Here is a 12919-nt window from a genome sequence, read left to right on the forward strand (position 1 = left end):
CGCACTTTTTAAACATTATATTTTCCATGCTTTTTCCTGATAAATCAAAGAAAAGGACATTTAGGCCTGCGACCTGCGACCGTGAGCAGCATTTCTAAAATTCTGACCAATTGTGTTACTGAAATAGTGACACTTTTACTCATGAATATGGAAATTCGCATCATTTTATAAACCAAAAAGCACCAAATTGCCCTTCAAAGTGGCAAAATGAATTTAAAAATAAGGTGAAATGGGACGCAAAGATAACTATATTGACAAGTTTTGTAATAAATTGATTACATAACACGAGCCCTTCAAAGCATCCATCATGCTCAAGTCAAACCATATCATATCACCCCCCCCCCGACGGTTTTGACCCATTAAGTTACAACCTTGAATTAATGTTAATTAATATTTTGACAAAACTAATTAACTCTGTGTATAATAACTTCTTGAGGTGATAGATTATGTGTAATCAATCACAATTTAGGGAAAAAAAGTCGAAATCACAAAATATCGATTCTTCGATGTAAGTGTCACTCCTTGGTGATGGTGACGCCTAGGCCTAGAGCTGTTTTGTAACTAGAGAGCTCACAGGTGACTAGGCCTACACGCATGTACCGGCGGATCCTGGCCAAAATAATGATAAATGGAATGCTAAGTTTCATCAATTTATTCTCGAACTGCCTTAAGAACACAAACGTCGACACAACCAGAGAGTGCCATGCAAACGTTTCCTCAGGTCTCTATTCCTAACTGTAGATGACAACATTCAACCAACTGTTTGTCATGAGCATGGGTGTCGCGAGGGGGGCAAGGGGGCACTTGCCCCCCCCCCCCCACCGGAAAAGCCAAAAAAAAGGGAAAAAAGAGGGGAAAAAAAGAAAAAAAGAAAAGAAAAAAAAGGCGCGAAGACACAGTGGTGTAAATTTAAAGAGTTGGGGGGAGGGGGGCAAAATGTCCCTGCCCCCCTCTAAAACTGATAAATCGAGAATGTGTTGAGAAATACAAGCATTTTTTGGCCAAATTTTTTTTTGCCCCCCTCTAGAAAAAATCCTGGCGACGTCCATGGTCATGAGCAGTGTGTCCGTGAACACTCTGGTCTCCCTGGAGGTTTGTAAATCGGTAGCACCGATGACGATCTGAGGAATCCAGCTTAGACTGACGGCACCGACCGGTGATGATGAAGACAGTTGTGGCGGATTTTAGGCGGAGTCTCAGCCCGTTGTCCCGGAGGGGTCCTAGCGGCTGCGTCTCGCTGGCAATGCGCCGTGCCTGACGGCGCGCGATGACCAAGATGTGCGCGTACAGACCCAGCATATGATCACCAGCGAAGTGAAGAGCTAGGACACTGACCACAGCCAGTTGGTGTAAACCGTCCTCCTTCCAGACGCAGAGATGCGGCGGTGTCGCCGACACAACGCGGTAAATGACGAAGCCGAACGCACTCACCACCCAAGTCACCGCAATGACTATCTTGGTTCTCTTCACCGTGACAATCCTGAAGTATTGCAGTGAGTACACGATCGCGATGTAAAGGTCAATGTTCAGCAAGACGAGAGAGAAGACGCTCAACGAGACAAAAGTCCGGTAGCCGACTCCGTACATCTTACACATACCGTCACCCAGCACCCAGGACCCGGCGATATCCTCAGTGAGTTTCGGCAAAGCCCATGCAGAACAACCCGTTCCCGAGATCGGCCGCAGCCAGCGAAGTCATGAACAACTTGGTAGTCTGCTGGATGCTGGTGACTCGATGGATGATGATCAGGCTGTTTAAGATAAGGATTAATATGACAGTCAGTGTCATCCAGATGCACCCAATTATTGAGAATGCATTGTGCGGTAAAGCCAGGTCGAAATCAAAACTGACCGTGCTATTTATTGCGTTGTGCGACATTATCACATCGCTTACTCTTTCAAGTCAAGCAAGTTCTAATTAACACTCAGCAAGCAGACTGAACGGTTAAGTTTCGTGTATGGTTTCTACTACTGCAAGTCTACTTGTGTAATGACAAAGGATCTAGCTAAAGATAAAAAACATCTGCCTCTTTCAGGTTTTTCTTAGGATCACAGATATAACACATTTACAAGCTCAAAAAGGTATTCACCAAATTCTAAAAACACAACAAATATCTTGATCATAGAAAATAAATACATAACGCTGTGCTCCTTTTTGTTCATTTGTGTCCCATTCACACCATTTAAACCTTTCGACAATTTTAATCTACCAGGTTAAATCTTATCCACAAATTTCCATGCTAATCATTGCAATAATTACAGTCACCATAAAACAATGCATTGTATTGAATCTTCCTACCGACAGGTGTTTCGTGTGATATGGATATCAACTTCCCAGCAGGCATTTTTGGTCGATTTAACGTCTATCTGACGTCAGATTCCGACCAACTCCGACGTTGTTTTTTGGTTGCCGTAGTGGTTGTAAGTGTAAGTTTTTTAGACGTTGAAAACCTGACCAAATTCTAACGTCGATATGTGGTCAAAATTGTGACGTCGGTCTGACCATGATTAACTGCTAATCATGACCGAAAACTAACGTCCGATTATAGTCAAATTATGACGTCAGTCTGACCATGATTACCTGGTTACATGGACGTCTACAGGACGTCAGATTGTTGGTTGAATTTAGGTCAGAATATGGTTGAAAAAGTAGGTTATTTAGACGTCGAAAACCTGACCGAAATCTAACGTCCATATATAGTCAAATTATGACGTCAGTCTGACCATGATTTGTCTGGTTGAATGGACGTCGACAGGACGTCGCAGTTGAAGTTATTTAGACGTCGAAAAATGACCAAATTATAACGTCTGTGTGAGGTCAAAATTGACGTCTATCTGACCGTCGTAATAACGTCCTTTCAATGTTTGAATTCCATGATTGAAGTTAGGTCAGTGCATGGTTGCAAATGTTATTTTTGTAGACATTGAATACTGTTATTTCGGTTGTGTAAAAATCAAACGGTTGTGTAATATATGAAGCTAGCAACCTGTTGTGTAAACCGTTGTTTACACAACTTGTGTATAATATTACACAACTTGTTCATTTTTTTTAATAAACTGGTTGGCTAGGTTCTTATAATACACAACCGAAATAACAGTGAAAAAAGTAAGTTTTCTAACGTTAGTCAATATTCAAAATAGTGGCGTCAGTCTGACAGGCTTAAATAATGTCAATTAGACGCTTCAAATGTTCAATGTTAATAGGCCGATCAATTTATTTTGACATCAGATTTCATTACCACGCGGAATCACAACCAACACAGACATGATCTCTAATCTCTTTTGTGAATATTTGTGCAGGTATAGAAGACATCAGGCGGTTGATGTGGATCCTGATGGTGCATGGGGCCACGTAAAGTAGGGCTTGGGTAGTGTATTCGTCTCCCTCAACTGACCAAAGCAGAGAGCTGGAAAAGGGGGAAAATGAACAACGTCGTTAATTTTCTTGAATACCAACACATTTTTCAAATAATGGTGACTCGTAAATAATTAAAACAAAACAGATTCTTTGAGTTTAATTTTTAGAAATCCAAAAAAGTATTAAAAATAATTCTTACATGTATGAAGAAGACAAGTCGAAGCATAGGCCTATTTTAATTCTAATGGGCGATTTCATGCGATTCCAAGAAACGAATTTTACTGAAATTAATTAATGAAGAATTTTAAAATTGCAAGCACCGTAACTTTCTTTATAAGGATAAAAATTAACATTAATAGCGCTTCGTACGCCGTGTTTCTAAGTGCTTTGCAAAGACTACAACAAACCAATTTTATAGCCAATACTGGTATTAATAAAACATGAAATAGAGTACACGACAAAAGAAAAGTGGCATAATGTATCGTTATACGTGATTCCCAAAACTCTGAACACCGTAAACTAGATTGAAAACGTATTTGTCTCAAAATATCAGCATCAAAATGAAAGAGGCGTTTCGATCGTTTGAGTTAGTGATGGATGCGGAATATGTTGTGGGGCGGTTAAATTCACAATAAATTTAATATTCTAAATCTTCAATCAACACAGTACGTGTGGGAAGTCGTCTCATAATGAGATATGCTTTAGAATGACCTCATTTTTCCTAGGCCTAAATAAAGATTGGACGTGATGATAGAAAGCAGGCAGAACTAGCATGACTGCTGATTAGTTTGGATTTTCTACATCTTCAATGTTTAAACAAAGGGCATCGTTAGTGTAACTTTCTTTTTAAGATAAGGAATGACAATAGCATCCAACATCTAGTCTAACATTAATAACTTTCTACAATGAAGTTAAGGTATTTTGATGGAATTTTAAAGTTACAACTGACATGACTAGTAGGGTACATAATAATAATAAAGATACAATTTCCAAACTATTGACCTTCAAAGAAATTGCAAATCACTAACTCGGAAACATTCGCGTTTGAAACTTACCATTTTCAGACATGGCGAAATCAGATCATCTTGCTTGCGGTTCAATCGAAATCTTGACTTGTGCTTGTCCTATACATCTTGATGTCGTATCTTGACTTGGATTTATAGATCAGGAGTGGGAACATCTCCAATGTTAACTGCACTCCATCGCAGAACCGAATCTTGACAATATTGTGCACAAAAGGTGCCAAAAACCTTGTTCATTTTGGGCCAACATGTCTCTTCCCAAAGCTGCTTCAGTTGTGACTGTTGGTTTAACGGATGATTCAAACTGGCCAGACTCGTACAGCAGTGGAGTTCGTTGGAATGCAAGAGGTCACACACAGGGCATACATATGCTTAAGTGTACGTACGTTTGGGCTATACGGTTTTTGCGCGCGCGGCACTTGGCTCTGGGCCAAGACAATTATAATTGGCGCGCGCCGCGGCTAAGTGGAAAAATCTTCAAAATGGACGATATATTTCGGTTAAAACAATGATGATAACGATTGGACATCAAATTTATAACCATCAGCTAGGTGACCATAATTCAACGTCTTTTTTTTAGTCGTTCAAATTAAAAAGGCGTCCGATAATTTCGTTTGGGAATTAATTACTACGTTGCACATGCATTCCGGTTTAATGACTTTTTTTATTTGCTGAATAAATTAAGTGAAAAATAGACGTTATATTTTGGTCGAAACCATGACACTGTCGACGTAATGTAAATAACCAACAGCCGATCACAATTCAACGTTGAGTTGCTGAAAAGACGTCAGAAAACGGACGTTATATTTTAGGTAAAACCATGACGTTAAATATTGTAACCATCCACTGACCAAAAATCAACGTAATTAATTGATTCGTTGAAATAACGTTAGAAAACGGACGTAATATCATGGTTGAAAACATGACCTAATAACGACGTCAAATATTATAACCAGCAGCCGACCACAATTCAACGTCGCTTTGTAAGATGTTGAAATGACGTCAGATAATGGACGTTGTGTTTTGGTTGAAAGCATACGACGTCAGATATTATAACCAACAGCCAACCACAATACAACGTCGATTTTGAGTCATTGGAACGACGTTAGAAAACAAAGGTAATATCATGGTTGAAAACATGACTTAAAAATAACGTCAAATATTATAACCAGCGGCTGACCATAATCCAACGTCATTTTTGAGTCGCTGAAAAGACGTCAGAGAACTGACGTTATAGTTTGGTTGAAACCGTGACTTAATAATGACGTTAAATATTATAACCATCAAACGACCGGAAAACAACGTCATTATTTCATTCGTTGACACGACGTTAGAAAACGGACGTAAAATAATGGTTAAAAACATGACCAAATAACGACGTCATATATTATAACCAACAGCCGACCATAATTCAACGTCACTTTTTGAGTCGTTCAAAAAACGTCAAAAACGGACGTTGCATTTTAGTCAAAAGCATGACATAAGTACGACGTCGGATATTATAACCGACGGCCAACCATAATTCAACGTCGTTTTTTGAGTTGTTGAAACGACGTTAGAAAGCAAACGTCATATCTTGGTTGAAAACATGACATAATTGCGACGTCGCGAAGGGAAACGCAAAAATAACAATAATACAACGTTGTTTTTCAGTCAGTTGTATAGACGTTGACAAAACAACGTCATACCATGGTTGAAATTACGTTTGGTAATATTCCCGACCAAATTCCAACTATATTTCGACGTTGTTGTTACGTTAAATTCTGACGTTAAATTGTCGACACTAAAGCAACGTCTGGCAGACGTTATAATGACAACGTCGGCTTTTGGTCGACTAAAACAACGTTGATTTTCGGTTATGTATGGTTGATCCGACGTTGCGACCATAAAACAACCATTATACAACGTCAGTCTGACGGTCGGTGCCTGCTGGGAATTAAAAAGCAAATACCATTGTTTAAAGAAAGCTATAGATAAGGCAGTATACTATGAATCGTATTTAGCAAACACGTTCTGTGCTCAACAAATATGTTAGCTTAGCATAGTTCCATTTTGATTGGTCAACATTTTCCAATAGTGAATTGGGGAAAGAGTAGCGTCTATACATGTTTTCACAACGATAGCAAAAGGTCCCAGGGTGCATGCGGTATCAGTCAAGTCACTACTACTAAGAAAATATGTAATAGCATTCCGCACTAATTCTAAAAATAGAATCTGAACATGATGACGTCATGTAATAAAATTACTCGTAAGTGGGTGGGCTTAGTGCAATTGATATAATTTAAATTTTAAATAAAATCATTTCGACATAAAGAGACGCAGCAGAAATCACAAACTAGACTTAAGGCCAAAAAAAGTCTCCGGTTTCTGGTATGGAGCTTGCCCAAAAAGTGGTGCGGCGACGCGGCTTTTTTTTTTTTTTACCTGATATTTTTGCTTCAAATGTCGGCTGATGACTGCAATGGTGCCCGACTAAACTTAGTGCAAATATATGGGAGTCCAGAGAGGCCACATAAAGCTTGTTCTCGACCATAACCCAATCTAAAAACACGTTAAAGTTGTGCAGCAGCAGGATTCCAGTCAAACCAGTGATTTTGGCGGTTTTGAGACATCATCTTTCATTGAAAAAAAAAACACTTTTCATTTTGCAGACGCGCATGGCTACGGCGACGCGCGCGCATACCAGAAACCGGAGACTTTTTTGTTTTGGCCTAAATTACATCGCAGATATTTTGAAACATTCCTGTGGAGAATGCGCACACAATCCAGGCTAAACGCAAAGTTCGTCTGTAAAGTTGAACTTGGTTGAACTTTGCTGACTGCGTGTGCTGAGTCGAGGCCCATACAGAATGCACGTATTGGCAAGCTGGGGCTACAACAATGTCACACTTGACTGAGTACCATGAATTTGGTTCATTTTTTGCTTTTGACTGCATGACTAACAGTGGCGTAGCCAGGAATTTTCCAGTGGGGAAGGGGCGCTGGGGGGGGGGGGGGGGGGGCTGGAACATTTCATGGGGGGCGTCATGTAGATCAATGATAATTTTTGTAGAAACTCAAAACTATCTCAGTGGTGGGGGGGGGGGGCGACTGGGGGCGACAAGGTTTCATGCTGTCGCCCCCCCCCCCCCCCCCCCCAACCGTGGCTACGCCACTGATGACTAATACTACCAAAAATGTAAAAAAAAAAATAAAAAAAAAGAGATGTGAAAACAGCAGATTATACAACAAAACAAACCTGATAGTTTCAAGGAAAATATCCCTTTGATTGTTTGGTCGAATGATAATTATCTGTGTGGTCTTGACATACGGGGTGAGTAAAAAAAACGAAACCCAAATGTCGGGACCATTGTTTTATAGTGAAGCTCTGCACGTAGTACTTGCAAAATCTAGGATATGAAAGCCCAATTTATAAGCTTTCTTTAGTACAAGAATCATTCAAATCACTCATGTACTTTTCAAGTTACGGAATTTTAAACACAACCACCGTTTAAAGTTCTGTCCACGGATCGATGTGCATGTGTAAATTGTTTTGGTTTTGCTGAAAGAACGCACACCTGTCGGCGTTCGTCATATCCGTATGGAACCTAGGGTCCAAATCTCTATTTTTGAAGTGAAAATGAATAGGACTGCTGTAAACTGCTTTCTGACTGGATTGACCTTAATTATGCAAATATAAAGATAAGGCGACCTGACGTATCAATCATAAGCCTAGTTTAATATCGACGTCAGACTGTGCAGTGTTCGGAATCGTCGGAACCGGGTTCGGGTTCAACTTTGCCGATCGTGTGCGAGATAGTTTGCATCCGTCTAGGTTGTCGATGACATTTGCGGATGAAATGTTTCCAGATGTCGGCGTTGCAATCTGGGTCTTGTTTACGTGGCTCTCTGCGTTTGTTATATCGCTATGGAAACTAGGCTAAATGTTCATCTCTAATTTTTGTGTGAAGGATCAAGTTTTTTTGCCCGCACTTTAAAGTCAGGGCTAAAGAAATTCGGCAAACACATGAACGTAAAATACTTATCAAGTGCAGTTGTGTTTGTTAAAGCACTGGCTCCAAGGATCGATGGTTTGAATCCGTGCCGAAACAAGCTCGCCCCTCAATGCATTCGAACCCTGATAAGAAGAGCACTGTTAATACAAACATCCTGCTTATAACAAGGAAAACTGTAGATTCCAAGTCTCCGTTTTTTTTTTTCCATGACTGATAACACAAGGTAACTGTTGCAAGTCCCAAGGATCTTGTTGCAAACAAGGGCGGATCCAGAACACAATTCTTGGCGGGGGGGGGGGGGCCAAAAACAAAAATTGTGTCTCCCAAAAAGTGGGTCAAAAAATTACGGCGTGGGGTTCGGGGCCCGCTTAAGGGGCCCGAAAATTTTGGGGATTCTCGATGCTCTGTGGTGCGATCTGTGGCAATTTCTGACCACTTTAGCCAATGTTTTTTGAGGAAAAGATGGTGGTGTACTCATTGCCTGCCTTTATTGCGACGTCACATAAAAAAACCCAATTGGTTTCGGGTTTTTTTTTGGGGGGGGGGGGGCATGGCCCCCTTTGGCCCCCCCCCCCCTTGGATCCGCCTTTGGTTGCAAAGGTGCTCGACTGTATTATGACTTGTATTCCAATAAACAATAATGTCCCTTCAGCAGCACGAGTCATATAATTTCGTCATGCTTGTAATTTCGACATGCTTGTATTTGCACGTAAAAAAGGTGTTGAATACGGGGAAAGCAATGTCGATATTTCTGAGGAACTATTCAGGCATAAACACGGAAATAAAGGGTTCATGAATGTGTTGTGTGTATGACACGTAGGCCCAATAGGTACACGGTATTCGTGCTGCTTATAGCAAGGCAAGTTTACATGCTGTATAACGATACAATTTGGTGGGAGCCATTTTAAGATCCTTCTCATGGTCATTACTACTTCATCTTTTATTGCAAAACATTTCTCTTGTTGAACTAATTGTCCAGTATGACAATCACATCTACTGTTGAATAGGGCTAAGATTTTCCACGGAGTTCTTTTTCGGAACTGATTTGAGGATGCAGAACTTTCAGTTCATTTTAATTGTTCTGGTCTTGGCCCTGGACTGGTCGTTCGCACAAGGTAAGTTACAGCCGGTTTTGCCCGCAACTTGTTCAGATGTTCGGCCTATAGGGCCTATGTGTGCGTTGTGGTTATTTCTTTTTTTTTAATTTAGGAAGGCCTGTTTCACCTACAAAATCTGTTCGACTTGGATTATCCGGATAAGAACAGTTATTTAGTCTCAACTGTGCACATTCTTCTATTGATTTTTCATATTTATTGATAATTAATTTTTGGTACATATATTATTTTTCTGAACGCCATTGTGAAATTCTCATCTATGAAATTATCGTGATAATCAAAGACAATGGATTATTTCATTAGTCATGATTTTTTCAAATAGTCGTTTTTATGCACAAAGTTATTGGTCTACTAAATTATCTCCTGACAAGTTGTGTTAAAGGCAAAGGCCTACTGAATTTTAAATCCAAAAATTCTTACATATGATTCAACCGATATTTTTGATTAAGTGGACATCTACAGGGTAAGTAAAAAAAGCGGAACCCAAACCCCCAAATTTATATTTCATATTAAAAAAAATATGCAGCACCAAAAACAATAATGACTGGAAACCCAATTTGATAAGCTACTTTTAGATGAAAAAAAATACTAAAATTGCTCAATCCGTTCAAAGGATATCACCCTTTGACCCTAAAACCTATCTCGTCCAAAAATGCGATTTCAAGAATCGTCGTCACAATTGTCTTCAAACATCACCAGCGATAAAACCTCAGTTTAAAAGTTAAAATTATTCAACAAAGTCCTTTTGAAGGCCCGTCTTTTAAAAAAAAGTGGATTTTATAAATCATATTGTTTGCCTAATCAGGGTTGTCTTTTAAAGATATTGTGTACTACAGTTGTTGACAGTTGTTGAAACAAATCTTCTGTGTCATTTTCTTTGTTGTTCCAAACAGTCAAAACACAAAAAAATTGCTTTTTTTGGACGAGACAGGTTTTATGGTTATTGCGTTTAAATGGTGATATTGTTTGAACAGATTGAGCAATTTCAGTATTTTTTTTCATCAAAAAGTAGCTTATGAAATTGGTTTTCCAGTCATTATTACTTTTGGTGCTACATATTTTTTTAAATATGAAATATATTTTTTGAGGTTTGGGTTCCGCTTTGTTTTTTGACTCACCCTGTATTACTATTACGTTAGCAGCTGGGCCTATTTGAAATAGTCCATTCTATATTTTGTATAGCACGCATAATATCTGGTGACGTCTTTTGGCGTTCAAGTTGGCTTATTCGACTGATAATGCCTTCCTCTCTGGAATATTGATTCATTTTCGTCAAAAGTAAGCTGCCTGCCGCTGTACCTGCTCCAGGGATCAGATCTTTGTTTCGAGGATTTGTCTAAAGCAGTACAATTAACCAGAACAAATCGAATTCCAAACCTTCGAATGTCTATAGTGGATATTTGGAGTGAGTTTACAAGTCCCAAATAACAAGTATGACACACATCAGTTTACGTCAAACAAAATACGTTGTTATGTTTATATTTTTGCTTTCCTATAAAGTTGTGTACCTTAAATATCTAGACTGCTTTTCCACTTGATATGAACTATGGGAGCTACTAAAAAGCAATAAAAACCAATTCTCTACTCCTAGACATTATTCTGTGAAAATATTACAGTCATTTCGGCAGTCTCCAGATGACGAACATAACACACTCTTTGAAACGTCGTCTAAACAAGTGGTCAAGTGGCTCTTCTCAGAACCACACAATAAAGAGATGAAATTCACATGGGTGTTACCGCAAACATTCCATACTTCGACAAACTTCCTCCAAATTCGCGATTTTTAAAATGGTTTTTAATTTAGGTTTTTTTTTTTTTTTTTTTTTTTTTTTTTAGATACGGTGCCACCACAAGTATTTGGCTGTGCTGGTACAGATATAGCAGGAACAGATTTGACCACCACATCACAGACGTCAACTGCTATGTGGAACACACCCAGTGGCTACAATGTTCAGCCCGGACCAATTTTTGCACCCGTATTTGAGTTTTCCAACATCTATAGTCAGACGCCAGAGTCCACGCAATTCAAGTATGGCTTCACTACCGTTGGTTATCGGTTTGTAGATAACGCTCCAACAAGTCCTCCGCAAAACAGTGCTTTCTGCACCTTCTTTGTGAGGACTGGAGGTACGTATTGGGAAAGGCTTTTGCATATTTTGTATGGGATTCAGGGACAGAGAAATACAACTGCCTGCAGTCTGACAGGATCCATTTCCTTAAAAGCTATAGTCCATCATTTGCAGCCATCCGAAAAGTAACTGTCGTAATTATTGTTGAAAAACAAACTTGTATGAAAGATAGTAAGGGAACTAACTCCCTGTGAAATTTTTCTTTCCGGGAAGCTGTCATTTTGAAGTAATCAACGAAAGAAGGCATTTCCAACGGTGATTCTTAAGAAGCACCGTAGGAAAATTTAAATTAGTTGTTCGGTTTGTTATTCAGCGCAGCGCGCACAAGTATTGGAACGACGCACACGCGCGCGCGGTTGTTATAATTCGTCGGATCAGTGCGCGACGTCGCGTATAGCTGCAATTCAAAACAATTCAACACATGATTCAGTAACTTTTGATTTGAAATTGAGATCTTAGAATGCTGTTTTTCTCGGAATGTATAGCTGAAGCTTAGCTGAAACTTCATCAGGTCAGTTGCTCAGTATCCTTCATTAGATTTTGAACTGTTGCTTCAAACGAACAAAATGCACAAATTACAAATGATGGACTGTAGCTTTAAAGTGCAATAACGATTGTGTGGAAACTTTTTATTCTATACATTTATTTATCACATGGTAGTGTTTCATTAATTTTTTTGAAATACACTCAACCCAAAAAGGAAGCCCCCTAATACTTTTTTTGTCTGACTCAAAAACTACTGAGCATCTTAAACTCAAATAACGACTAATCAGTACAGAAAATCCTTGGCAATCGACACTCTTTATTTGGCACAAAAACGATAATGTGTACAAAATTATGGAATTTATGACAAAAGAATGATACCGAAAACAAGTTGCACTTATTGTATACGTGCAAGTTGAGTGTGAACATTTCGTCTCTATCTTCCAACAACAATTACTTCAAAATATTTTAAGAAATCAATTCTAAGAAATCTGTGTTGGAAGCTTCCGTTAGAGACGAAATGTTCACACTCAACTTTGCTCGTATACAAAATGCAACTTTTTTGTCGGTTTCATATCATAAATTGCATAATTTCGAACACATTATCACTGTTTTTGGCCAAATGAAAAGTATGGGTGGATAACTGAGGAATTCCTTTACTGATTAGTCGTTACATAAGCGAGAGGTGCCCAGTAGTTTTTGATTTAGACAAAAAAAGTATTGGGGGGGACTTTCTTTTTTGGTTGAGTGTATATGACGATATATATGTTATTTATTAAATAGAATTAACCTTGTCTTATGTTTTGTGTTTCATTTT

The sequence above is a fragment of the Patiria miniata genome, unplaced genomic scaffold (genome assembly GCF_015706575.1).
Source record: "Patiria miniata isolate m_02_andy unplaced genomic scaffold, ASM1570657v1 HiC_scaffold_13, whole genome shotgun sequence".
In the NCBI taxonomy this organism is placed as follows: Eukaryota; Metazoa; Echinodermata; class Asteroidea; order Valvatida; family Asterinidae; genus Patiria; species Patiria miniata.